The 24,744-nt window shown below is 47.2% G+C and overlaps 30 non-coding genes and 3 pseudogenes across 30 annotated transcripts; 28 read left to right on the top strand and 5 right to left on the bottom strand.

Annotated features, from left to right (window-relative positions):
- Window positions 1-1,856: 1,856 nt before the first annotated feature.
- Window positions 1,857-1,930, top strand: TRNAN-AUU (transfer RNA asparagine (anticodon AUU)). Its single transcript has one exon. It is a non-coding gene; the product is annotated as a tRNA-Asn (tRNA).
- Window positions 1,931-7,292: 5,362 nt separating this feature from the next.
- LOC135029439 (U5 spliceosomal RNA) lies at window positions 7,293-7,408 on the bottom strand. Its single transcript, XR_010225572.1, has one exon. It is a non-coding gene; the product is annotated as a U5 spliceosomal RNA (small nuclear RNA).
- A 275-nt stretch (window positions 7,409-7,683) lies between these two features.
- Window positions 7,684-7,799, bottom strand: LOC135029411 (U5 spliceosomal RNA). The gene has a single exon (XR_010225545.1). It is a non-coding gene; the product is annotated as a U5 spliceosomal RNA (small nuclear RNA).
- A 278-nt stretch (window positions 7,800-8,077) lies between these two features.
- Window positions 8,078-8,193, bottom strand: LOC135029396 (U5 spliceosomal RNA). Its single transcript, XR_010225532.1, has one exon. It is a non-coding gene; the product is annotated as a U5 spliceosomal RNA (small nuclear RNA).
- Window positions 8,194-8,479: 286 nt separating this feature from the next.
- On the bottom strand, window positions 8,480-8,595 carry LOC135029394 (U5 spliceosomal RNA). Its single transcript, XR_010225530.1, has one exon. It is a non-coding gene; the product is annotated as a U5 spliceosomal RNA (small nuclear RNA).
- Window positions 8,596-8,865: 270 nt separating this feature from the next.
- Window positions 8,866-8,981, bottom strand: LOC135029395 (U5 spliceosomal RNA). Its single transcript, XR_010225531.1, has one exon. It is a non-coding gene; the product is annotated as a U5 spliceosomal RNA (small nuclear RNA).
- A 144-nt stretch (window positions 8,982-9,125) lies between these two features.
- Window positions 9,126-9,288, top strand: LOC135029367 (U1 spliceosomal RNA). Its single transcript, XR_010225515.1, has one exon. It is a non-coding gene; the product is annotated as a U1 spliceosomal RNA (small nuclear RNA).
- Window positions 9,289-9,959: 671 nt separating this feature from the next.
- On the top strand, window positions 9,960-10,123 carry LOC135029474 (U1 spliceosomal RNA). The gene has a single exon (XR_010225606.1). It is a non-coding gene; the product is annotated as a U1 spliceosomal RNA (small nuclear RNA).
- A 152-nt stretch (window positions 10,124-10,275) lies between these two features.
- LOC135029341 (U1 spliceosomal RNA) lies at window positions 10,276-10,438 on the top strand. Its single transcript, XR_010225493.1, has one exon. It is a non-coding gene; the product is annotated as a U1 spliceosomal RNA (small nuclear RNA).
- A 671-nt stretch (window positions 10,439-11,109) lies between these two features.
- On the top strand, window positions 11,110-11,273 carry LOC135029413 (U1 spliceosomal RNA). Its single transcript, XR_010225547.1, has one exon. It is a non-coding gene; the product is annotated as a U1 spliceosomal RNA (small nuclear RNA).
- Window positions 11,274-11,425: 152 nt separating this feature from the next.
- Window positions 11,426-11,588, top strand: LOC135029353 (U1 spliceosomal RNA). The gene has a single exon (XR_010225502.1). It is a non-coding gene; the product is annotated as a U1 spliceosomal RNA (small nuclear RNA).
- A 672-nt stretch (window positions 11,589-12,260) lies between these two features.
- Window positions 12,261-12,424, top strand: LOC135029284 (U1 spliceosomal RNA). Its single transcript, XR_010225441.1, has one exon. It is a non-coding gene; the product is annotated as a U1 spliceosomal RNA (small nuclear RNA).
- Window positions 12,425-12,576: 152 nt separating this feature from the next.
- Window positions 12,577-12,739, top strand: LOC135029332 (U1 spliceosomal RNA). Its single transcript, XR_010225484.1, has one exon. It is a non-coding gene; the product is annotated as a U1 spliceosomal RNA (small nuclear RNA).
- A 615-nt stretch (window positions 12,740-13,354) lies between these two features.
- On the top strand, window positions 13,355-13,518 carry LOC135029480 (U1 spliceosomal RNA). Its single transcript, XR_010225612.1, has one exon. It is a non-coding gene; the product is annotated as a U1 spliceosomal RNA (small nuclear RNA).
- A 152-nt stretch (window positions 13,519-13,670) lies between these two features.
- LOC135029327 (U1 spliceosomal RNA) lies at window positions 13,671-13,833 on the top strand. The gene has a single exon (XR_010225479.1). It is a non-coding gene; the product is annotated as a U1 spliceosomal RNA (small nuclear RNA).
- A 671-nt stretch (window positions 13,834-14,504) lies between these two features.
- LOC135029277 (U1 spliceosomal RNA) lies at window positions 14,505-14,667 on the top strand. The gene has a single exon (XR_010225435.1). It is a non-coding gene; the product is annotated as a U1 spliceosomal RNA (small nuclear RNA).
- A 152-nt stretch (window positions 14,668-14,819) lies between these two features.
- LOC135029372 (U1 spliceosomal RNA) lies at window positions 14,820-14,971 on the top strand (annotated as a pseudogene).
- Window positions 14,972-15,654: 683 nt separating this feature from the next.
- Window positions 15,655-15,818, top strand: LOC135029319 (U1 spliceosomal RNA). The gene has a single exon (XR_010225474.1). It is a non-coding gene; the product is annotated as a U1 spliceosomal RNA (small nuclear RNA).
- Window positions 15,819-15,971: 153 nt separating this feature from the next.
- LOC135029330 (U1 spliceosomal RNA) lies at window positions 15,972-16,134 on the top strand. Its single transcript, XR_010225482.1, has one exon. It is a non-coding gene; the product is annotated as a U1 spliceosomal RNA (small nuclear RNA).
- A 615-nt stretch (window positions 16,135-16,749) lies between these two features.
- On the top strand, window positions 16,750-16,913 carry LOC135029269 (U1 spliceosomal RNA). Its single transcript, XR_010225427.1, has one exon. It is a non-coding gene; the product is annotated as a U1 spliceosomal RNA (small nuclear RNA).
- A 152-nt stretch (window positions 16,914-17,065) lies between these two features.
- On the top strand, window positions 17,066-17,228 carry LOC135029350 (U1 spliceosomal RNA). Its single transcript, XR_010225499.1, has one exon. It is a non-coding gene; the product is annotated as a U1 spliceosomal RNA (small nuclear RNA).
- Window positions 17,229-17,899: 671 nt separating this feature from the next.
- LOC135029331 (U1 spliceosomal RNA) lies at window positions 17,900-18,063 on the top strand. Its single transcript, XR_010225483.1, has one exon. It is a non-coding gene; the product is annotated as a U1 spliceosomal RNA (small nuclear RNA).
- A 152-nt stretch (window positions 18,064-18,215) lies between these two features.
- On the top strand, window positions 18,216-18,357 carry LOC135029345 (U1 spliceosomal RNA; annotated as a pseudogene).
- Window positions 18,358-19,052: 695 nt separating this feature from the next.
- On the top strand, window positions 19,053-19,216 carry LOC135029266 (U1 spliceosomal RNA). Its single transcript, XR_010225424.1, has one exon. It is a non-coding gene; the product is annotated as a U1 spliceosomal RNA (small nuclear RNA).
- A 152-nt stretch (window positions 19,217-19,368) lies between these two features.
- LOC135029307 (U1 spliceosomal RNA) lies at window positions 19,369-19,531 on the top strand. Its single transcript, XR_010225463.1, has one exon. It is a non-coding gene; the product is annotated as a U1 spliceosomal RNA (small nuclear RNA).
- A 615-nt stretch (window positions 19,532-20,146) lies between these two features.
- Window positions 20,147-20,310, top strand: LOC135029268 (U1 spliceosomal RNA). The gene has a single exon (XR_010225426.1). It is a non-coding gene; the product is annotated as a U1 spliceosomal RNA (small nuclear RNA).
- A 152-nt stretch (window positions 20,311-20,462) lies between these two features.
- Window positions 20,463-20,625, top strand: LOC135029349 (U1 spliceosomal RNA). Its single transcript, XR_010225498.1, has one exon. It is a non-coding gene; the product is annotated as a U1 spliceosomal RNA (small nuclear RNA).
- A 671-nt stretch (window positions 20,626-21,296) lies between these two features.
- LOC135029320 (U1 spliceosomal RNA) lies at window positions 21,297-21,460 on the top strand. The gene has a single exon (XR_010225475.1). It is a non-coding gene; the product is annotated as a U1 spliceosomal RNA (small nuclear RNA).
- A 152-nt stretch (window positions 21,461-21,612) lies between these two features.
- On the top strand, window positions 21,613-21,754 carry LOC135029344 (U1 spliceosomal RNA; annotated as a pseudogene).
- A 695-nt stretch (window positions 21,755-22,449) lies between these two features.
- LOC135029265 (U1 spliceosomal RNA) lies at window positions 22,450-22,613 on the top strand. The gene has a single exon (XR_010225423.1). It is a non-coding gene; the product is annotated as a U1 spliceosomal RNA (small nuclear RNA).
- Window positions 22,614-22,765: 152 nt separating this feature from the next.
- Window positions 22,766-22,928, top strand: LOC135029306 (U1 spliceosomal RNA). Its single transcript, XR_010225462.1, has one exon. It is a non-coding gene; the product is annotated as a U1 spliceosomal RNA (small nuclear RNA).
- A 674-nt stretch (window positions 22,929-23,602) lies between these two features.
- LOC135029282 (U1 spliceosomal RNA) lies at window positions 23,603-23,766 on the top strand. The gene has a single exon (XR_010225439.1). It is a non-coding gene; the product is annotated as a U1 spliceosomal RNA (small nuclear RNA).
- Window positions 23,767-23,918: 152 nt separating this feature from the next.
- LOC135029358 (U1 spliceosomal RNA) lies at window positions 23,919-24,081 on the top strand. The gene has a single exon (XR_010225506.1). It is a non-coding gene; the product is annotated as a U1 spliceosomal RNA (small nuclear RNA).
- Window positions 24,082-24,744: the final 663 nt, after the last annotated feature.

Genomic DNA, 24,744 nt, shown 5'->3' with positions numbered 1-24,744 from the left:
AAGATGCATCCTCATTTCAATGTCTACTGAAATAATACAGGTTGACACCAGGAAACATAAACGTCACTGCATCCTTGCTGCTTCCTCATGGGGAAGTCTGTTTAATGTGAAAACAAGGTGATATCTAATCAGCACACAGGTAAGGAATTAAGAAAATCTTTCTTTATGGGTGAAGATGTTTCTCACAAAATTGTTGCACCAAAGCATCATTGAAATTCAAGCTGGAAAGATGATTTTAATATATCACTTGTACATTTTGTACTGCTCTTCTGGTGACAATGTAGTTTGTTTTTGTCAATTACCATTTTAATAATAGGGTAAAGAAAATTAAGTGGATTTTTGAAAGAAAACAATACTGTCAATATACTATTAAAACAAATTAAAATGGTAAAAGTTATTGTACTTTAAGTAAAAATAAAAGAGCCAAAATATCAATCCCAGTTTTGGATTACTTTAATTAACAAAAAACAATGCATATAGCAGAGGATAGTTTCAATCTGCCTACCTCTGGGTTATGGGCCCAGCATGCTTCCGTTGCAGTACTCTGCTGCTCATGTAAGTGCAAGAGATCCTGAAGCACTCACTCATCATGGGAAAGTACCAATGTGTTTCTTACAAAAACTCTCCAGATTATTGACTTTTTAAAGTTTTTCTAGGAAACGTTCTAGATGAATGCTTATTAGCCTTTGTCAGTATATACTTTTACGAGGTGTCTCTGTGGTGCAATCGGTTAGTATGTTTGGCTATTAACCAAAAGGTTGGTGGTTCAATCCCACCCATGGATGTAATTGACCTTGTGATTAGATTTTGGTAATCTTTAAGTAGACAAGTCAAAATGTCAAACTCCCTCTTATGGTGTAGGGTACCTGGCCTTCTCTGATGTAATCAGAGTTAGATTTGATTAAGTGATTTTATAAAAAACAGCTAGGAAGCACAATTTAGCAGTGGGTTGCAGAGAAAAAAAACTATGCTGGCAGAAAAGTCCAATTGAGTGATTAAACAGCTCTTCATTTTCTGATTTTATGTTTATGCTAACAAATTTGCTCTCTGAAAAGTGTCCACAAAGTAAAGTCTCTGATTAACACCTTTGTAGGAATGGTTTTTCACCTATTACTGAATTAAACTTGCTTCATTGGAAAGGCAGCAAGATGCATCCTCATTTCAATGTCTACTGAAATAATACAGGTTGACACCAGGAAACATAAACGTCACTGCATCCTTGCTGCTTCCTCATGGGGAAGTCTGTTTAATGTGAAAACAAGGTGATATCTAATCAGCACACAGGTAAGGAATTAAGAAAATCTTTCTTTATGGGTGAAGATGTTTCTCACAAAATTGTTGCACCAAAGCATCATTGAAATTCAAGCTGGAATGATGATTTTAATATATCACTTGTACATTTTATACTGCTCTTCTGGTGACAATGTAGTTTGTTTTTGTCAATTACCATTTTAATAATAGGGTAAAGAAAATTAAGTGGATTTTTGAAAGAAAACAATACTGTCAATTTACTATTAAAACAAATTAAAATGGTAAAAGTTATTGTACTTTAAGTAAAAATAAAAGAGCCAAAATATCAATCCCAGTTTTGGATTACTTTAATTAACAAAAAACAATGCATATAGCAGAAGATAGTTTCAATCTGCCTACATCTGGGTTATGGGCCCAGCATGCTTCCGTTGCAGTACTCTGCTGCTCATGTAAGTGCAAGAGATCCTGAAGCACTCACTCATCATGGGAAAGTAGCAATGTGTTTCTTACAAAAACTCTCCAGATTATTGACTTTTTAAAGTTTTTCTAGGAAACGTTCTAGATGAATGCTTATTAGCCTTTGTCAGAATGGACTTTTACGAGGTGTCTCTGTGGTGCAATCGGTTAGCATGTTTGGCTATTAACCAAAAGGTTGGTGGTTCAATCCCACCCAGGGATGTAATTGACCTTGTGATCAGATTTTGGTGATCTTTAAGTAGACAAGTCAAAATTTCAAACCCCCTCTTATGGTGTAGGGTACCTGGCCTTCTCTGATGTAATCAGAGTTAGATTTGATTAAGTGATTTTATAAAAAACAGCTAGGAAGCACAATTTAGCAGTGGGTTGCAGAGAAAAAAAAATTATGCTGGCAGAAAAGTCCAATTGAGTGATTAAACAGCTCTTCATTTTCTGACTTTATTTTTATGCTAACAAATTTGCTCTCTGAAAAGTGTCCACAAAGCCAAGTCTCTGATTAACACCTTTGTAGGAATGTTTTTTCACCTATTACTGAATTAAACTTGCTACATTGGAAAGGCAGCAAGATGCATCCTCATTTCAATGTCTACTGAAATAATACAGGTTGACACCAGGAAACATAAACGTTACTGCATCCTTGCTGCTTTCTCATGTGGAAGTCTGTTTAATGTGAAAACAAGGTAATATCTAATCAGCACACAGATAAGGAATTAAGAAAATCTTTCTTTATGGGTGAAGATGTTTCTCACAAAATTGTTGTCCCAATGCATCATTGAAATTCAAGATGGAAGATGATTTTAATATATCACTTGTACATTTTGCATTGCTCTTCTGGTGACAATGTAGTTTGTTTTTGTCAATTACCATTTCAGTAATAGGGTAAAGAAAATTAAGTGGATTTTTTAAAGAAAACAATGCTGTCAATATACTATTAAAACAAATTAAAATGATAAAAGTTATTGTACTTTAAGTAAAAATAAAAGAGCCAAAATATCAAACCCAGTTTTTGATTACTTTAATTATAAAAAAAAATGCACATAGCAGAGGATAGTTTCGATTAATCGACCTCTGGGTTATGCGCCCAGCATCCTTCCATTGCACTACTCTGCTGCTCATGGAAGTCCGAGAGATCCTGAAGACTAAATTGATTAAAGGCCTAAAAGTACTGGACTATAAGGAAAGACTTACTAGGCTGAATATGTATACACTAGAAAAGAGGTGCCTAAGAGGAGATATTATTAATATCTTCAAATATGTAAAGATACATAACAAAGAGTTATCAGAGGAATTATTTATTAAAAGAACACGTGGTCACTCGCTGCGACTGGAGGAAAGTTCAGAACGCAATGGAGGAAAGGTTTCTTCACTGTTAGGGCAATCAGGATGTGGAATTCCCTGCCAGGGAAGGTGGTAATGGCGGACTCTGTAATTGGATTTAAAAAAGGAATGGATACATTTCTGAATGAAAAAGCTATCCAAGGTTATAATACTTAAAATATCAACATGGTTAATCCGGGGGTAACATGAGTTATAGTAGCTAACTAGTCATAAAACATTATTCAGCAAGTATGTAGAATCATCACAACTTAAAACAGGTTGAACACGATGGGCAATTTGCCTCTATTTAACCTCAAAAACTATGTTACTATATGTTACTATATTACTGTAGTATACAGAACACCACAATGCAATGAGCAGTGATAGTGAGCACTGATGAGGATACTAGAACTGACACTGAGCAGCAAGATGCAGCACTGGACTATTAGTAATGTACTGTAGTATGCTGAGCACCACAATGCAGCACAAGACAATGAGCAGTGATACTGAGCACTGATGAGGATACTACTGAGAACTGACACTGAGCAGGAGAGACACACTACTAGTATTACTGAGCAGCAATAAGTAACCACTGATACTGAGCACTGATATTGAGATTTCCACTGAGAGAACATAGCCACGTCCTCTCCGCTCTCTCTTCAATGCACGAGTAAAAATGGCGGCAACGCGCAGCTCTATATATAATATCCGAATCTCGCGAGAATCCGACAGCGGGATGATGACATTTTCCCTTGTTCAGGTTTTCCGAGTCAGGCGGGAACAACCGAGCCTGCCTCAGACCAGTGTAAACCACGTGGAGTTCGTGGGGAATTCGGTTCTCGGAGAACCGAACCCGCTCCTCTCTACCTTATACCCATCAATTTTTTTTATTTTCAATCTAAGCCCCTGCAGTTTTCTGTAAGCATCTGCTTCGCTATGATGATCAACAAGTCACAAGGGCAAACACTCAGGGCTTGAGGCATAGATCTTTGGACTAGCTGCTACAAGCATGGCAGAGGTGTCACTATCACTGGTGACACCAAGAGAGGTGTCGAGGGAGATTGTAATGCAGTGCGTGCAAATAAGCAGCGCAATGGTAAAAAGGAGGCATGATTTCATAGGTAGGGGCGTGGCCTGGTGGCCTGAATCTACATTTTGTTGCTCCGGGTGTCCCGGGGGTTGGGTGCTGCACCCGGGGACTAGTGTGTAAGCGGTGCTGGCTCCTGCACAGTGACAGGGCATGGCCACCCAGTATGACACCTCCCTTCTTGACCATGCTGTAATTGCAGTCGCACTGCAGTTCAGCGTGATCATAAACAATGGTGTAGCCTCCTGCTGGTGCAGACTGTATGTGCGCGCAGGAAGCCGCCACCATTTTTGTGATCACAGCGGCTGAATGTGATGTCATACAGCCGCTGTGACCACGCCCCCTGTGTCTCCTCCATTGCAGACCCCATTTTGAAGCCTTGCCCCCGCACTGCTCCATCCCTGACTTGGAAATGGAGTGTTGCTGACCCCACTCTCCCCCCCTGCCCCGATTGACAGGCAGAGGCGATCGCATGCAGGCACATGCGTATGCTCTTAGCAATTTTTGCAGTTGGATCGCTTATTGTGATTGCAATCCAACCTGAATCAGGCCCTATTACCTATCACAATGCGCTGCGGGCAGTACAAAATTGGGTTAATATAGGAGAAAAACCCCCAGACCTGTGCTCCTTAACTGTACCTGGTGGCTAGTGGAGCGGCTGCCCAGTAATCAGTGTCCACCCCAGTGCGCACACGGCCCACCCCCTACAGCCACGCTCCCCTTAATCAGCGGCCTCGTGATCCGGAAGGGCGGTGTGTGTGTGTGACTGACCTTAGGAAGAAACCGGAGCCTCCGCTGCAGTGACCCAGCAACCAGGGCACGGGAGTATACAGCGCCGCTGGGAGTGATGAAGCTGCAGTAAAGATGTCTTTTAGACCTAGCCTGCTGCAGCCCTTGTAGATTCTCATAAAACAAGTTCTTCTTTTCTTGTCAAAATTAATAGCTAAGAATAGGCTGCCTGAGGCAGGCCCCTGTTAAGTGGCCTGCTACTGAAGGCACCAACTACAAACTGAGCTCCCTGTTCATGGAAGCGGGGTTATAGAGGAGGATGCGCTGAGCATCTTGGGAACAGTCAAAAGCTTTGAGCCGGTTGGTGCCTCAGATCAAGATCCTACTCTACACCCCAATGTGAATCCTTGTGGAGTCCAGTGTACCCCACAGAAGAAATTAATGTGTCACACCCATTGGCAGCAACCTTAGAATAGCTGCTGACGGGCACAATTGAGAAAGGAAGGGGGGGGGGCATTTGAATCCAGCACATAGATGCAATTCAAATATGTAATTTGTACCTTCCTATTTTAAAATATAATGGATGAACCTCACCCTGTGAGAACAATCTTCATGATCAAGAGATCTAATATGTAAAATAAGTATGAGTTGGGATAGGGCTGGGGAGGGTGGCAGCTCGGGCAGCCCCTCCCCCGTCAAGTTAAGGAGATTCAACTGAGGAAGCACAAGGGAACTCTCGTCTGGGGACAACAACTGCAGGGAGACCACATCTTTTCAGATGAACATGGGAGGGCGGAAGGCTGCCTAATACTGAAGCACCATCAAATATCAAACCATATCCAACAACTAGTACAAGCATTCCTGGGGGAAGGTCTGCAGCAGACGGATTTGCATACGGTGATGTCATCCAAGCAGTGGGCCAAAGTTGGCTGGAACCCTCATCTGCATATAAAAAGAGAAAAGGGGCATGCAGGGCATGGCGGCCTTTTGCAGTGCTTGGATGACCCCTAGTTTGCATTAAACACCCCCACCCTCCTTTGGTGTGGGGCTCATGTTGGCCATGCCCCATCCCCTGAAGCATTCATGCTGATTTCTTGCAGCAGCTGGGCACTGTAACAGCTCCAGAGCTGCTCTGTAAGGCAAGTAAAAGGGTGTGGGCCCTGCAGCACCACCTGTAGTTCGCATTGTGCGTTGGAAGGCACAAAGTAAGCAGACGGGAGGAGAAGTCAGGATAGTACACAAGGGCATCCTTTTCTCTTAGTCCGTAAAGGATGCTGGGGTCACATTAAGAACCATGGGGTATAGACGGGATCCGCAAGAGACATGGGCACTTTAAGACTTTCAAAGGGTGTGAACTGGCTCCTCCCTCTATGCCCCTCCTCCAGACTCCAGTTATAGGAACTGTGCCCAGGGAGACGGACATTTCGAGGAAAGGATTTATTGTTAAACTAAGGTGAGCATCTTACCAGCTCACACCTTAAGCATGCCGCAGAACGTGGCATTCAACAGAACACAAGCCAACGGCATGAACAATTGCAGCAAAAAGCTGACCAGAACCGTAACACAACATGTGTATAACCACAAGTAATAACTGCAGACACAGTATGGACTGGGACGGGTGCCCAGCATCCTCTACGTACTAAGAGAAAAGGATTTACCGGTAGGTATTAAAATCCTATTTTCTCATACGACCTAGAGGATGCTGGGGTCACATTAAGAACCATGGGGTTATACCAAAGCTCTTGAACGGGTGGGAGAGTGCGTACGACTCTGCAGCACCGAATGACCCAACTTGAGGTTATCATCAGCCAAGGTATCAAACTTGTAAAACTTAGCAAAAGTGTTTACTAAATAGCTGCTCGGCAAAGTTGCAATGCTGAGACTCCCCGACCAGCTGCCCAGGATGAACCCACCTTTCTAGTAGAATGGGTCTTCACCTAATTCAGTAACGGCAATCCTGCCGTGGAATGAGCATGCTGAATCTTACCACAGATTCAGCGCATAATGGTCTGCATGGAAGCATGACACCCAATCCTGTTGGGAGCATACAGGACAAACAGAGCCTCTGTTTTCCTAATCTGAACCGTTCTGGTGACATAAATTTTCAAAGTTCTGACCACAGCCAGAGACTTTGACTCAACGAAGGTGTCAGTGGCCAAAGGCACCATGTGGAAAGATGAACCACCTTTGGCAGAAATTGTTGACGTGTCCTCAATTCTGCTCTATCTTCATGAAAGATCAAATAAAGGCTCTTGTGATACTGCATGGTTTGTACTGTTTTCCATGTGCTCCCAGATCTTTCAAGCAAGTAGCATGGTCAAGAAAGTTCTGTTTGAAAAGAAACAAACATTTACTGTCATTGTTATGCAAATAAACTTACATTAAAGCTAACAAGAAAGCACACTCGTTCTGTCTTTAAACTGATAAAAGAAACCCCAATAATATGGGGCATGCAAAAATTGAGATAAAACTCAGTTTTGCTCCTCTCCACGGAAATCTTTAATAAAAGGCGAAATATTTGTTAGTTCTGAAGAGAAACCAGAGCATGACCAAGATTCCACCTGTCGCCTGAGTGCCATGCCAGCAGTTCTCATTCAGCTCAAAGTGAGCACCCAATTTGAATGAAAGAAAGCAGATTTCTCACCAGGCTTCCCCTTGCTATAAACATGGTTTGTACTCTTTTCCATGTGCTCCCAGATCTTTCAAACAATTAGTGTGGTCAAGAAAGTTCTGTTTGAAAAGAAACAAACATTGACTGTCATTTCTATGCAAATGAGCTTACATTAAAGCACACTCGTTCTATCTTTAAACCGATAAAATAAAACCCCAATAAGATGGGGCATGCAAAAATTGAGATAAAACTCAGTTTTGCTCCTCTTCACGGAAATCTTTAGTAAAAGGCGAAAGATTTGTTCGTTCTGAAGAGAAACCACAGCATGACCAAGATTCTACCTGTCGCCTGAGTGCCATGCCAGCAGTCCTCATTCAGCTCAAAGTGAGCACCCAATTTGAAAGAAAGAAAGAAAGCAGATTTCTCACCAGGCTTCCCCTTGCTATAAACATGGTTTGTACTCTTTTCCATGTGCTCCCACATCTTTCAAGCAATTAGTATAGTCAAGAAAGTTATGTTTGAAAAGAAACAAACATTTACTGTCATTTCTATGCAAATGTGCTTACATTAAAGCACACTCGTTCTATCTTTAAACTGATAAAAGAAACCCCAATAAGACGGGGCATGCAAAAATTGAGATAAAACTCAGTTTTGCTCCTCTCCACGGAAATCTTTAGTAAAAGGCGAAAGATTTGTTCGTTCTGAAGAGAAACCAGAGCATGACCAAGATTCCACCTGTCGCCTGAGTGCCATGCCAGCAGTCCTCATTCAGCTCAAAGTGAGCACCCAATTTGAAAGAAAGAAAGCAGATTTCTCACCAGGCTTCCCCTTGCTATAAGCATGGTTTGTACTCTTTTCCATGTGCTCCCAGATCTTTCAAGCAATTAGTATGGTCAAGAAAGTTCTGCTTGAAAAGAAACAGACATTTATTGTCATTGTTATGCAAATAAACTTACATTAAAGCTAACAAGAAAGCACACTCGTTCTGTCTTTAATCCGATAAAAGAAACCCCAATAATATGGGGCATGCAAAAATTGAGATAAAACTCAGTTTTGCTCCTCTCCACGGAAATCTTTAGTAAAAGGCGAAAGATTTGTTCGTTCTGAAGAGAAACCAGAGCATGACCAAGATTCCACCTGTCGCCTGAGTGCCGTGCCAGCAGTCCTCATTCAGATCAAAGTGAGCGCCCAATTTGAAAGAAAGCAGATTTCTCACCTGTCTTCTCCTTGCTATAAGCATGGTTTGTACTGTATTCCATGTGCTCACAGATCTTTCAAGCAAGTAGCATGGTCAAGAAAGTTCTGTTTGAAAAGAAACAAACATTTACTGTCATTTCTATGCAAATGAGCTTACATTAAAGCACACTCATTCTATCTTTAAACCGATAAAAGAAACCCCAAAAAGATGGGGCATGCAAAAATTGAGATAAAACTCGGTTTTGCTCCTCTCCACGGAAATCTTTAGTAAAAGGCGAAAGATTTGTTCGTTCTGAAGAGAAACCAGAGCATGACCAAGATTTTTATCTGAAAATATGTGTTCTCCCTGCAGTTGTTGTCCCCAGATGAGAGTTCCCTTGTGCTGCCTCAGTTGAATCTCCTTTACTTGACAGGGGGATGCTCGAGCAGCGACCCTCCCCAGCTCTAGCCCAACTCCTACTTACCTGCCAGGTGAGATACTATGATCATGAAGGTGCTTCTCCCAGGGCAAGGCTCACCCATTGCACTCTGGGTGTGCTGCTTCTGCGTTTTCCCCAAATGTGGGAAACTTGACTGCATAATTTGTGTTTCCCCTGGTCGGCTCTCGTATAATTCAGATCTCTTTGTCTCAGGTCTCTCTCCAGCCTAGTTTGCTGTCTGTTTCCACTTCTCTTTTCTTGAGCCGCTCCCTTCTATGCCCTTGCGCACTATCCTGACTTCTACCGTCTGCTTACTTCGTGCCTTCCAACGCACAATGCAAACTACAGGTAGTGCTGCAGGGCCCACACCCTTTTACTTGCCTTACAGAGCGTCTCTGGAGCAGTTACAGTGCCCAGCTGCTGCAAGAAATCAGCTTGAATGCTTCAGGGGCTGGGGCATAGCCAACATGAGCCCCACACCGAAGGAGGGTGGAGGTGTGTAATGCGAACTAGGGGTCATCCAAGCGCCGCAAAAGGCCGCCATGCCCTGCACGCCCCTTGTCTCTTTTCATATGCAGACGAGGGTTGAAGCCAACTTTGACCCACTGTTTGGATGACATCACCATATGCAAATCCATCTGCTGCAGGCCTTCCCCCAGGAATGCTTGCACTAGTTGTTGCATTTGGTTTGTTGTTTGGGGGTGCTTCAGTATTAGGCAGCCTTCTGCCCTCCCATGTTCATCTGAAAATATGTGTTCTCCCTGCAGTTGTTGTCCCCAGATGAGAGTTCCCTTGTGCTGCCTCAGTTGAATCTCCTTTACTTGACAGAGATGTGCCTGAGCAGCGGCCCTCCCCAGCCCTATCCCAAATCATACTTATTTTGCATAGGCGATACCATGGTCATGAAGATTGTTCTCCCAGGGTGAGGTTCATTCATTGCATTCTGGGTATGCTGACCCCTGTGATTTCCCCAAATGTGGGAAACTCGACTGCATTATTTGTGGTAGTGGGGGACTGTGTTTGTGCTTTCCTCTGGTCAGCTCTGGTAAAAATCAGATTTCTTTATATCAGATCTTCCTCTAGCCTTGTTCTTCTTTCGAGAGTTCCCTTGTGCTGCCTCAGTTGGATCTCTTTCACTTGAGAGGGGGGTGCCCGAGCAGCGACCCTCCCCAGCTCTAGCCCAACTCCTACTTACCTGCCAGGTGAGATACTATGATCATGAAGGTGCTTCTCCCAGGGCAAGGCTCACCCATTGCACTCTGGTTGTGCTGCCCCTGCGATTTCCCCAAATGTGGGAAACTTGACTGCATAATTTGTGTTTCCCTTGGTCATCTCTCGTATAATTCAGATCTCTTTGTCTCAGGTCTCTCTCCAGCCTAGTTTGCTGTCTGTTTCCACTTCTCTTTTCTTGAGCCGCTCCCTTCTATGCCCTTGCGCACTATCCTGACTTCTCCCGTCTGCTTACTTCGTGCCTTCCAACGCACAATGCAAACTACAGGTAGTGCTGCAGGGCCCACACCCTTTTACTTGCCTTACAGAGCAGCTCTGGAGCAGTTACAGTGCCCAGCTGCTGCAAGAAATCAGCTTGAATGCTTCAGGGGCTGGGGCATAGCCAACATGAGCCCCACACCGAAGGAGGGTGGAGGTGTGTAATGCGAACTAGGGGTCATCCAAGCGCCGCAAAAGGCCGCCATGCCCTGCACGCCCCTTTTCTCTTTTCATATGCAGACGAGGGTTGAAGCCAACTTTGACCCACTGCTTGGATGGCATCACCATATGCAAATCCATCTGCTGCAGGCCTTCCCCCAGGAATGCTTGCACTGGTTGTTGCATTTGGTTTGTTGTTTGGGGGTGCTTCAGTATTAGGCAGCCTTCTGCCCTCCCATGTTCATCTGAAAATATGTGTTCTCCCTGCAGTTGTTGTCCCCAGATGAGAGTTCCCTTGTGCTGCCTCAGTTGAATCTCCTTTACTTGAAAGAGATGTGCCTGAGCAGCGGCCCTCCCCAGCCCTATCCCAAATCATACTTATTTTGCATAGGAGAGACCATGGTCTTGAAGATTGTTCTCCCAGGGTGAGGTTCATTCATTGCATTCTGGGTATGCTGACCCCTGTGATTTCCCCAAATGTGGGAAACTCAACTGCATTATTTGTGGTAGTGGGGGACTGTGTTTGTGCTTTCCTCTGGTCAGCTCTGGTAAAAGTCAGATTTCTTTGTTTCAGATCTTCCTCTAGCCTTGTTCTTCTTTCGAGAGTTCCCTTGTGCTGCCTCAGTTGGATCTCCTTCACTTGACAGGGGGGTGCCCGTGCAGCGACTCTCCCCAGCTCTAGCCCAACTTCTACTTACCTGCCAGGTGAGATACTATAATCATGAAGGTGCTTCTCCCAGGGCAAGGCTCACCCATTGCACTCTGGATGTGCTGCCCCTGCGATTTCCCCAAATGTGGGAAACTTGACTGCATAATTTGTGTTTCCCCTGGTCGGCTCTCGTATAATTCAGATCTCTTTGTCTCAGGTCTCTCTCCAGCCTAGTTTGCTGTCTGTTTCCACTTCTCTTTTCTTCAGCCGCTCCATTCTATGGCCTTGCGCACTATCCTTACTTCTCCCGTCTGCTTACTTTGTGCCTTCCAATGCACAATGCAAACTACAGGTAGTGCTGCAGGGCCCACACCCTTTTACTTGCCGTACAGAGCAGCTCTGGAGCAGTTACAGTGCCCAGCTACTGCAAGAAATCAGCTTGAATGCTTCAGGGGCTGGGGCATAGCCAACATGAGCCCCACACCGAAGGAGGGTGGAGGTGTTTAATGCGAACTAGGGGTCATCCAAGCGCCGCAAAAGGCCGCCATGCCCTGCACGCCCCTTTTCTCTTTTCATATGCAGACGAGGGTTGAAGCCAACTTTGACCCACTGCTTTGGATGACATCACCATATGCAAATCCATCTGCTGCAGGCCTTCCCCCAGGAATGCTTGCACTAGTTGTTGCATTTGGTTTGTTGTTTGGGGGTGCTTCAGTATTAGGCAGCCTTCTGCCCTCCCATGTTCATCTGAAAATATGTGTTCTCCCTGCAGTTGTTGTCCCCAGATGAGAGTTCCCTTATGCTGCCTCAGTTGAATCTCCTTTACTTGAAAGAGATGTGCCTGAGCAGCGGCCCTCCCCAGCCCTATCCCAAATCATACTTATTTTGCATAGGAGATACCATGGTCATGAAGATTATTCTCCCAGTGTGAGGTTCATTCATTGCATTCTGGGTATGCTGACCCCTGTGATTTCCCCAAATGTGGGAAACTCGACAGCATTATTTGTGGTAGTGGGGGACTGTGTTTGTGTTTTCCTCTGGTCAGCTCTGGTAAAAGTCAGATTTCTTTGTCTCAGATCTTCCTCTAGCCTTGTTCTTCTTTCGAGAATTCCCTTGTGCTGCCTCAGTTGGATCTCCTTCACTTGACAGGGGGGTACCCGAGCAGCGACCCTCCCCAGCTCTAGCCCAACTCCTACTTACCTGCCAGGTGAGATACTATGATCACGTAGGTGCTTCTCCCAGGGCAAGGCTCACCCATTGCACTCTGGGTGTGCTGCTCCTGCGATTTCCCCAAATGTGGGAAACTTGACTGCATAATTTGTGTTTCCCCTGGTCGGCTCTCGTATAATTCAGATCTCTTTGTCTCAGGTCTCTCTCCAGCCTAGTTTGCTGTCTGTTTCCACTTCTCTTTTCTTAAGTGCCTTCCAATGCACAATGCAAACTACAGGTAGTGCTGCAGGGCCCACACCCTTTTACTTGCCGTACAGAGCAGCTCTGGAGCTGTTACAGTGCCCAGCTGCTGCAAGAAATCAGCTTGAATGCTTCAGGGGCTGGGGCATAGCAAACATGAGCCCCACACCGAAGGAGGGTGGGGGTGTTTAATGTGAACTAAGGGTCATCCAAGCGCCGCAAAAGGCCGCCATGCCCTGCATACCCCTTTTCTCTTTTCATATGCAGATGAGGGTTCCAGCCAACTTTGGCCCACTGCTTGGATGACATCACCGTATGCAAATCCGTCTTCTGCAGAACTTCCCCCAGGAATGCTTGTACTAGTTGTTGCATTTGGTTTGTTGTTTGGGGGTGCTTCAGTATTAGGCAGCCTTCTGCCCTCCCATGTTCATCTGAAAATATGTGTTCTCCCTGCAGTTGTTGTCCCCAGATGGGAGTTCCCTTGTGCTGCCTCAGTTGAATCTCCTTTACTTGACAGAGATGTGCCTGAGCAGCGGCCCTCCCCAGCCCTATCCCAAATCATACTTATTTTGCATAGGAGATACCATTTTCATGAAGATTGTTCTCCGAGGGTGAGGTTCATTCATTGCATTTTGGGTATGCTGACCCCTGTGATTTCCCCAAATGTGGGAAACTCGACTGCATTATTTGTGGTAGTGGGGGACTGTGTTTGTGCTTTCCTCTGGTCAGCTCTGGTAAAAATCAGATTTCTTTATATCAGATCTTCCTCTAGCCTTGTTCTTCTTTCGAGAGTTCCCTTGTGCTGCCTCAGTTGGATCTCTTTCACTTGAGAGGGGGGTGCCCGAGCAGTGACCCTCCCCAGCTCTAGCCCAACTCCTACTTACCTGCCAGGTGAGATACTATGATCATGAAGGTGCTTCTCCCAGGGCAAGGCTCACCCATTGCACTCTGGTTGTGCTGTCCCTGCGATTTCCCCAAATGTGGGAAACTTGACTGCATAATTTGTGTTTCCCTTGGTCATCTCTCGTATAATTCAGATCTCTTTGTCTCAGGTCTCTCTCCAGCCTAGTTTGCTGTCTGTTTCCACTTCTCTTTTCTTGAGCCGCTCCCTTCTATGCCCTTGCGCACTATCCTGACTTCTCCCGTCTGCTTACTTCGTGCCTTCCAACGCACAATGCAAACTACAGGTAGTGCTGCAGGGCCCACACCCTTTTACTTGCCTTACAGAGCAGCTCTGGAGCAATTACAGTGCCCAGCTGCTGCAAGAAATCAGCTTGAATGCTTCAGGGGCTGGGGCATAGCCAACATGAGCCCCACACCGAAGGAGGGTGGAGGTGTGTAATGCGAACTAGGGGTCATCCAAGCGCCGCAAAAGGCCGCCATGCCCTGCACGCCCCTTTTCTCTTTTCATATGCAGACGAGGGTTGAAGCCAACTTTGACCCACTGCTTGGATGGCATCACCATATGCAAATCCATCTGCTGCAGGCCTTCCCCCAGGAATGCTTGCACTAGTTGTTGCATTTGGTTTGTTGTTTGGGGGTGCTTCAGTATTAGGCAGCCTTCTGCCCTCCCATGTTCATCTGAAAATATGTGTTCTCCCTGCAGTTGTTGTCCCCAGATGAGAGTTCCCTTGTGCTGCCTCAGTTGAATCTCCTTTACTTGACAGAGATGTGCCTGAGCAGCGGCCCTCCCCAGCCCTATCCCAAATCATACTTATTTTGCATAGGAGAGACCATGGTCTTGAAGATTGTTCTCCCAGGGTGAGGTTCATTCATGGCATTCTGGGTATGCTGACCCTGTGATTTCCCCAAATGTGGGAAACTCAACTGCATTATTTGTGGTAGTGGGGGACTGTGTTTGTGCTTTCCTCTGGTCAGCTCTGGTAAAAGTCAGATTTCTTTGTTTCAGATCTTCCTCTAGCCTTGTTCTTCTTTCGAGAGTTCCCTTGTGCTGCCTCAGTTGGATCTCCTTCACTTGACAGGGGGGTGCCCGTGCAGCGACTCTCCCCAGCTCTAGCCCAACTTCTACTTACCTGCCAGGTGAGATGCTATAATCATGAAGGTGCTTCTCCCAGGGCAAGGCTCACCCATTGCACTCTGGATGTGCTGCCCCTGCGATTTCCCCAAATGTGGGAAACTTGACTGCATAATTTGTGTTTCCCCTGGTCGGCTCTGGTATAATTCAGATCTCTTTGTCTCAGGTCTCTCTCCAGCCTAGTTTGCTGTCTGTTTCCACTTCTCTTTTCTTAAGCCGCTCCATTCTATGGCCTTGCGCACTATCCTTACTTCTCCCGTCTGCTTACTTTGTGCCTTCCAATGCACAATGCAAACTACAGGTAGTGCTGCAGGGCCCACACCCTTTTACTTGCCGTACAGAGCAGCTCTGGAGCAGTTACAGTGCCCAGCTAATGCAAGAAATCAGCTTGAATGCTTCAGGGGCTGGGGCATAGCCAACATGAGCCCCACACCGAAGGAGGGTGGAGGTGTTTAATGCGAACTAGGGGTCATCCAAGCGCCGCAAAAGGCCGCCATGCCCTGCACGCCCCTTTTCTCTTTTCATATAAAGACGAGGGTTGAAGCCAACTTTGACCCACTGCTTTGGATGACATCACCATATGCAAATCCATCTGCTGCAGGCCTTCCCCCAGGAATGCTTGCACTAGTTGTTGCATTTGGTTTGTTGTTTGGGGGTGCTTCAGTATTAGGCAGCCTTCTGCCCTCCCATGTTCATCTGAAAATATGTGTTCTCCCTGCAGTTGTTGTCCCCAGATGAGAGTTCCTTTATGCTGCCTCAGTTGAATCTCCTTTACTTGACAGAGATGTGCCTGAGCAGCGGCCCTCCCCAGCCCTATCCCAAATCATACGTATTTTGCATAGGAGAGACCATGGTCATGAAGATTATTCTCCCAGTATGAGGTTCATTCATTGCATTCTGGGTATGCTGACCCCTGTGATTTCCCCAAATGTGGGAAACTCGACAGCATTATTTGTGGTAGTGGGGGACTGTGTTTGTGTTTTCCTCTGGTCAGCTCTGGTAAAAGTCAGATTTCTTTGTCTCAGATCTTCCTCTAGCCTTGTTCTTCTTTCGAGAATTCCCTTGTGCTGCCTCAGTTGGATCTCCTTCACTTGACAGGGGGGGTACCCGAGCAGCGACCCTCCCCAGCTCTAGCCCAACTCCTACTTACCTGCCAGGTGAGATACTATGATCACGTAGGTGCTTCTCCCAGGGCAAGGCTCACCCATTGCACTCTGGGTGTGCTGCTCCTGCGATTTCCCCAAATGTGGGAAACTTGACTGCATAATTTGTGTTTCCCCTGGTCGGCTCTCGTATAATTCAGATCTCTTTGTCTCAGGTCTCTCTCCAGCCTAGTTTGCTGTCTGTTTCCACTTCTCTTTTCTTAAGTGCCTTCCAATGCACAATGCAAACTACAGGTAGTGCTGCAGGGCCCACACCCTTTTACTTGCCTTACAGAGCAGCTCTGGAGCTGTTACAGTGCCAAGCTGCTGCAAGAAATCAGCTTGAATGCTTCAGGGGCTGGGGCATGGCCAACATGAGCCCCACACCGAAGGAGGGTGGGGGTGTTTAATGCGAACTAAGGGTCATCCAAGCGCCGCAAAAGGCCGCCATGCCCTGCATACCCCTTTTCTCTTTTCATATGCAGATGAGGTTTCCAGCCAACTTTGGCCCACTGCTTGGATGACATCACCGTATGCAAATCCGTCTTCTGCAGACCTTCCCCCAGGAATGCTTGTACTAGTTGTTGCATTTGGTTTGTTGTTTGGGCGTGCTTCAGTATTAGGCAGCCTTCTGCCCTCCCATGTTCATCTGAAAATATGTGTTCTCCCTGCAGTTGTTGTCCCCAGATGAGAGTTCCCTTGTGCTGCCTCAGTTGAATCTCCTTTACTTGACAGAGATGTGCCTGAGCAGCGGCCCTCCCCAGCCCTATCCCAAATCATACTTATTTTGCATAGGAGATACCATGGTCATAAAGACTGTTCTCCCAGGATGAGGTTCATTCATTGCATTCTGGGTATGCTGACCCCTGTGATTTCCCCAAATGTGGGAAACTCAACTGCATTATTTGTGGTAGTGGGGGACTGTTTTTGTGTTTTCCTCTGGTCAGCTCTGGTAAAAGTCAGATTTCTTTGTCTCAGATCTTCCTCTAGCCTTGTTCTTCTTTCGAGAGTTCCATTGTGCTGCCTCAGTTTGATCTCCTTCACTTGACAGGGGGGTACCCGAGTAGCGACCCTCCCCAGCTCTAGCCCAACTCCTACATACCTGCCAGGTGAGATACTATGATCATGAAGGTGCTTCTCCCAGGGCAAGGCTCACCCATTGCACTCTGGGTGTGCTGCTCCTGCGATTTCTCCAAATGTGGGAAACTTGACTGCATAATTTGTGTTTCCCCTGGTCGGCGCTTGTATAATTCAGATCTCTTTGTCTCAGGTCTCTCTCCAGCCTAGTTTGCTGTCTGTTTCCACTTCTCTTTTCTTGAGCCCCTGCCGTCTATGCCCTTGTGCACTCTCCTGACTTCTCCTGTCTGCTTACTTTGTGCCTTCCAACGCACAATGCGAACTACAGGTAGTGCTGCAGGGCCCACACCCTTTTACTTGCCTTACAGAGCAGCTCTGGAGCTGTTACAGTGCCCAGCTGCTGCAAGAAATCAGCTTGAATACTTCAGGGGCTGGGGCATAGCCAACATGAGCCCCACACCGAAGGAGAATGGAGGTGTTTAATGCGAACTAGGGGTCATCCAAGCACCGCAAAAGGCCGCCATGCCCTGCATAACCCTTTTTTCTTTGCATATGCAGATGAGGGTTCCAGCCAACTTTGGCCCACTGCTTGGATGACATCACCGTATGCAAATCCGTCTTCTGCAGACCTTCTCCCAGGAATGCTTTTACTAGTTGTTGCATTTGGTTTGTTGTTTGGGGGTGCTTCAGTATTAGGCAGCCTTCTGCCCTCCCATGTTCATCTGAAAATATGTGTTCTCCCTGCAGTTGTTGTCCCCAGATGAGAGTTCCCTTGTGCTGCCTCAGTTGAATCTCCTTTACTTGACAGAGATGTGCCTGAGCAGCGGCCCTCCCCAGCCCTATCCCAAATCATACTTATTTTGCATAGGAGATACCATGGTCATGAAGATTGTTCTCCCAGGGTTAGGTTCATTCATTGCATTCTGGGTATGCTGACCCCTGTGATTTCCCCAAATGTGGGAAACTCAACTGCATTATTTGTGGTAGTGGGGGACTGTGTTTGTGCTTTCCTCTGGTCAGCTCTGGTAAAAGTCAGATTTCTTTGTCTCAGATCTTCCTCTAGCCTTGTTCTTCTTTCGAGAGTTCCCTTGTGTTGCCTCAGTTGGATCTCCTTCACTTGACAGGGGGGTGCCCGAGCAGCGACCCTCCCCAGCTCTAGCCCAACTCCTACTTACCTGCCAGGTGAGATACTATGATCATGTAGGTGCTTCTCCCAGGGCAAGGCTCACCCATTGCACTCTGGGTGTGCTGCCCCTGCGATTTCCCCAAATGTGGGAAACTTGACTGCATAATTTGTGTTTCCCCTGGTCGGCTCTCATATAATTCAGATCTCTTTGTCTCAGGTCTCTCTCCAGCCTAGTTTGCTGTCTGTTTCCACTTCTCTTTTCTTCAGCCGCTCCCTTCTATACCCTTGTGCACTATCCTGACTTCTCCTCCCGTCTGCTTACTTTGTGCCTTCCAATGCACAATGCAAACTACAGGTAGTGCTGCAGGGCCCACACCCTTTTACTTGCCTTACAGAGCAGCTCTGGAGCTGTTACAGTGCCCAGCTCCTGCAAGAAATCAGCTTGAATGCTTCAGGGGCTGGGGCATAGCCAACATGAGCCCCACACCGAAGGAGGGTGGAGGTGTTTAATGCAAGCAAGGGGTCAGACAAGCGCCGCAAAAGGCCACCATGCCCTGCACGCCCCTTTTCTGTTTTCATATGCAGACGAGGGTTGAAGCCAACTTTGACCCACTGCTTGGATGACATCACCATATGCAAATCCATCTGCGGCAGGCCTTCCCCCAGGAATGCTTGCACTAGTTGTTGCATTTGGTTTGTTGTTTGGGGGTGCTTCAGTATTAGGCAGCCTTCTGCCCTCCCATGTTCATCTGAAAATATGTGTTCTCCCTGCAGTTGTTGTCCCCAGATGAGAGTTCCCTTGTGCTGCCTCAGTTGAATCTCCTTAACTTGACAGAGATGTGCCTGAGCAGCGGCCCTCCCCAGCTCTATCCCAAATCATACTTATTTTGCATAGGAGATACCATGGTCATGAAGATTATTCTCCCAGGGTGAGGTTCATTCATTGCATTCTGGGTATGCTGACCCCTGTGATTTCCCCAAATGTGGGAAACTTGACTGCTTTATTTGTGGTAGTGGGGGACTGTGTTTGTGTTTTCCTCTGGTCAGCTCTGGTAAAAGTCAGATTTCTTTGTTTCAGATCTTCCTCTAGCCTTGTTCTTCTTTCGAGAGTTCCCTTGTGCTGCCTCAGTTGGATCTCCTTCACTTGACAGGGGGGTGCCCGAGCAGAGACCCTCCCCAGCTCTAGCCCAACTCCTACTTACCTGCCAGGTGAGATACTATGATCATGAAGGTGCTTCTCCCAGGGCAAGGCTCACCCATTGCACTCTGGGTGTGCTGCCCCTGCGATTTCCCCAAATGTGGGAAACTTGACTGCATAATTTGTGTTTCCCCTGGTCGGCTCTCGTATAATTCAGATCTCTTTGTCTCAGGTCTCTCTCCAGCCTAGTTTGCTGTCTGTTTCCACTTCTCTTTTCTTAAGTGCCTTCCAATGCACAATGCAAACTACAGGTAGTGCTGCAGGGCCCACACCCTTTTACTTGCCTTACAGAGCAGCTCTGGAGCTGTTACAGTGCCAAGCTGCTGCAAGAAATCAGCTTGAATGCTTCAGGGGCTGGGGCATGGCCAACATGAGCCCCACACCGAAGGAGGGTGGGGGTGTTTAATGCGAACTAAGGGTCATCCAAGCGCCGCAAAAGGCCGCCATGCCCTGCATACCCCTTTTCTCTTTTCATATGCAGATGAGGTTTCCAGCCAACTTTGGCCCACTGCTTGGATGACATCACCGTATGCAAATCCGTCTTCTGCAGACCTTCCCCCAGGAATGCTTGTACTAGTTGTTGCATTTGGTTTGTTGTTTGGGCGTGCTTCAGTATTAGGCAGCCTTCTGCCCTCCCATGTTCATCTGAAAATATGTGTTCTCCCTGCAGTTGTTGTCCCCAGATGAGAGTTCCCTTGTGCTGCCTCAGTTGAATCTCCTTTACTTGACAGAGATGTGCCTGAGCAGCGGCCCTCCCCAGCCCTATCCCAAATCATACTTATTTTGCATAGGAGATACCATGGTCATAAAGACTGTTCTCCCAGGATGAGGTTCATTCATTGCATTCTGGGTATGCTGACCCCTGTGATTTCCCCAAATGTGGGAAACTCAACTGCATTATTTGTGGTAGTGGGGGACTGTTTTTGTGTTTTCCTCTGGTCAGCTCTGGTAAAAGTCAGATTTCTTTGTCTCAGATCTTCCTCTAGCCTTGTTCTTCTTTCGAGAGTTCCATTGTGCTGCCTCAGTTTGATCTCCTTCACTTGACAGGGGGGTACCCGAGTAGCGACCCTCCCCAGCTCTAGCCCAACTCCTACATACCTGCCAGGTGAGATACTATGATCATGAAGGTGCTTCTCCCAGGGCAAGGCTCACCCATTGCACTCTGGGTGTGCTGCTCCTGCGATTTCTCCAAATGTGGGAAACTTGACTGCATAATTTGTGTTTCCCCTGGTCGGCGCTTGTATAATTCAGATCTCTTTGTCTCAGGTCTCTCTCCAGCCTAGTTTGCTGTCTGTTTCCACTTCTCTTTTCTTGAGCCCCTGCCGTCTATGCCCTTGTGCACTCTCCTGACTTCTCCTGTCTGCTTACTTTGTGCCTTCCAACGCACAATGCGAACTACAGGTAGTGCTGCAGGGCCCACACCCTTTTACTTGCCTTACAGAGCAGCTCTGGAGCTGTTACAGTGCCCAGCTGCTGCAAGAAATCAGCTTGAATACTTCAGGGGCTGGGGCATAGCCAACATGAGCCCCACACCGAAGGAGAATGGAGGTGTTTAATGCGAACTAGGGGTCATCCAAGCACCGCAAAAGGCCGCCATGCCCTGCATAACCCTTTTTTCTTTGCATATGCAGATGAGGGTTCCAGCCAACTTTGGCCCACTGCTTGGATGACATCACCGTATGCAAATCCGTCTTCTGCAGACCTTCTCCCAGGAATGCTTTTACTAGTTGTTGCATTTGGTTTGTTGTTTGGGGGTGCTTCAGTATTAGGCAGCCTTCTGCCCTCCCATGTTCATCTGAAAATATGTGTTCTCCCTGCAGTTGTTGTCCCCAGATGAGAGTTCCCTTGTGCTGCCTCAGTTGAATCTCCTTTACTTGACAGAGATGTGCCTGAGCAGCGGCCCTCCCCAGCCCTATCCCAAATCATACTTATTTTGCATAGGAGATACCATGGTCATGAAGATTGTTCTCCCAGGGTTAGGTTCATTCATTGCATTCTGGGTATGCTGACCCCTGTGATTTCCCCAAATGTGGGAAACTCAACTGCATTATTTGTGGTAGTGGGGGACTGTGTTTGTGCTTTCCTCTGGTCAGCTCTGGTAAAAGTCAGATTTCTTTGTCTCAGATCTTCCTCTAGCCTTGTTCTTCTTTCGAGAGTTCCCTTGTGTTGCCTCAGTTGGATCTCCTTCACTTGACAGGGGGGTGCCCGAGCAGCGACCCTCCCCAGCTCTAGCCCAACTCCTACTTACCTGCCAGGTGAGATACTATGATCATGTAGGTGCTTCTCCCAGGGCAAGGCTCACCCATTGCACTCTGGGTGTGCTGCCCCTGCGATTTCCCCAAATGTGGGAAACTTGACTGCATAATTTGTGTTTCCCCTGGTCGGCTCTCATATAATTCAGATCTCTTTGTCTCAGGTCTCTCTCCAGCCTAGTTTGCTGTCTGTTTCCACTTCTCTTTTCTTCAGCCGCTCCCTTCTATACCCTTGTGCACTATCCTGACTTCTCCTCCCGTCTGCTTACTTTGTGCCTTCCAATGCACAATGCAAACTACAGGTAGTGCTGCAGGGCCCACACCCTTTTACTTGCCTTACAGAGCAGCTCTGGAGCTGTTACAGTGCCCAGCTCCTGCAAGAAATCAGCTTGAATGCTTCAGGGGCTGGGGCATAGCCAACATGAGCCCCACACCGAAGGAGGGTGGAGGTGTTTAATGCAAGCAAGGGGTCAGACAAGCGCCGCAAAAGGCCACCATGCCCTGCACGCCCCTTTTCTGTTTTCATATGCAGACGAGGGTTGAAGCCAACTTTGACCCACTGCTTGGATGACATCACCATATGCAAATCCATCTGCGGCAGGCCTTCCCCCAGGAATGCTTGCACTAGTTGTTGCATTTGGTTTGTTGTTTGGGGGTGCTTCAGTATTAGGCAGCCTTCTGCCCTCCCATGTTCATCTGAAAATATGTGTTCTCCCTGCAGTTGTTGTCCCCAGATGAGAGTTCCCTTGTGCTGCCTCAGTTGAATCTCCTTAACTTGACAGAGATGTGCCTGAGCAGCGGCCCTCCCCAGCTCTATCCCAAATCATACTTATTTTGCATAGGAGATACCATGGTCATGAAGATTATTCTCCCAGGGTGAGGTTCATTCATTGCATTCTGGGTATGCTGACCCCTGTGATTTCCCCAAATGTGGGAAACTTGACTGCTTTATTTGTGGTAGTGGGGGACTGTGTTTGTGTTTTCCTCTGGTCAGCTCTGGTAAAAGTCAGATTTCTTTGTTTCAGATCTTCCTCTAGCCTTGTTCTTCTTTCGAGAGTTCCCTTGTGCTGCCTCAGTTGGATCTCCTTCACTTGACAGGGGGGTGCCCGAGCAGAGACCCTCCCCAGCTCTAGCCCAACTCCTACTTACCTGCCAGGTGAGATACTATGATCATGAAGGTGCTTCTCCCAGGGCAAGGCTCACCCATTGCACTCTGGGTGTGCTGCCCCTGCGATTTCCCCAAATGTGGGAAACTTGACTGCATAATTTGTGTTTCCCCTGGTCGGCTCTCGTATAATTCAGATCTCTTTGTCTCAGGTCTCTCTCCAGCCTAGTTTGCTGTCTGTTTCCACTTCTCTTTTCTTGAGCCGCTCCCTTCTATGCCCTTGCGCACTATCCTGACTTCTCCTCCTGTCTGCTTACTTTGTGCCTTCCAACGCACAATGCGAACTACAGGTAGTGCTGCAGGGCCCACACCCTTTTACTTGCCTTACAGAGCAGCTCTGGAGCTGTTACAGTGCCCAGCTGCTGCAAGAAATCAGCTTGAATGCTTCAGGGGCTGGGGCATAGCCAACATGAGCCCCACACCAAAGGAGGGTGGAGGTGTTTAATGCAAACTAGGGGTCAGCCAAGCGCCGCAAAAGGCCACCATGCCCTGCACGCCCCTTTTCTCTTTTCATATGCAGACGAGGGTTGAAGCCAACTTTGACCCACTGCTTGGATGACATCACCATATGCAAATCCATCTGCGGCAGGCCTTCCCCCAGGAATGCTTGCACTAGTTGTTGCATTTGGTTTGTTGTTTGGGGGTGCTTCAGTATTAGGCAGCCTTCTGCCCTCCCATGTTCATCTGAAAATATATGTTCTCCCTGCAGTTGTTGTCCCCAGATGAGAGTTCCCTTGTGCTGCCTCAGTTGAATCTCCTTTACTTGATAGAGATGTGCATGAGCAGCGGCCCTCCCCAGCCCTATTCCAAATCATACTTATTTTGCATAGGAGATACCATGGTCATGAAGATTTTTCTCCCAGGGTGAGGTTCATTCATTGCATTTTGGGTATGCTGACCCCTGTGATTTCCCCAAATGTGGGAAACTTGACTGCATTATTTGTGGTAGTGGGAGGCTGTGTTTGTGATTTCTTCTGGTCAGCTCTGGTAAAAGTCAGATTTCTTTGTCTCAGATTTTCCTTTAGCCTTGTTCTTCTTTCGAGAGTTCCCTTGTGCTGCCTCAGTTGGATCTCCTTCACTTTACAGGGGGGTACCCGAGCAGCAACCCTCCCCAGCTCTAGACCAACTCCTACTTACCTGCCAGGTGAGATACTATGATCATGAATGTGCTTCTCCCAGGGCAAGGCTCACTCATTGTACTCTGGGTGTGCTGCTCCTGCGATTTCCCCAAATGTGGGAAACTTGACTGCATAATTTGTGTTTCCCCTGGTCGGCTCTCGTATAATTCAGATCTCTTTGTCTCAGTTCTCTCTCCAGCCTAGTTTGCTGTCTGTTTCCACTTCTCTTTTCTTCAGCCGCTTCCTTCTATACCCTTGTGCACTATCCTGACTTCTCCTCCCGTCTGCTTACTTTGTGCCTTCCAATGCACAATGCAAACTACAGGTAGTGCTGCAGGGCCCACACCCTTTTACTTGCCTTACAGAGCAGCTCTGGAGCTGTTACAGTGCCCAGCTGCTGCAAGAAATCAGCTTGAATGCTTCAGGGGCTGGGGCATAGCCAACATGAGCCCCACACCGAAGGAGGGTGGAGGTGTTTAATGCAAACTAGGGGTCAGTCAAGCGCCGCAAAAGGCCACCATGCCCTGCACGCCCCTTTTCTGTTTTCATATGCAGACGAGGGTTGAAGCCAACTTTGACCCACTGCTTGGATGACATCACCATATGCAAATCCATCTGCGGCAGGCCTTCCCCCAGGAATGCTTGCACTAGTTGTTGCATTTGGTTTGTTGTTTGGGGGTGCTTCAGTATTAGGCAGCCTTCTGCCCTCCCATGTTCATCTGAAAATATGTGTTCTCCCTGCAGTTGTTGTCCCCAGATGAGAGTTCCCTTGTGCTGCCTCAGTTGAATCTCCTTAACTTGACAGAGATGTGCCTGAGCAGCGGCCCTCCCCAGCTC

This window comes from Pseudophryne corroboree, unplaced genomic scaffold (genome assembly GCF_028390025.1).
Source record: "Pseudophryne corroboree isolate aPseCor3 unplaced genomic scaffold, aPseCor3.hap2 scaffold_485, whole genome shotgun sequence".
Taxonomy (NCBI): Eukaryota; Metazoa; Chordata; class Amphibia; order Anura; family Myobatrachidae; genus Pseudophryne; species Pseudophryne corroboree.
Note: the sequence above shows the minus strand (reverse complement) of the source record. Positions and strands in the feature narration are given on the sequence as shown.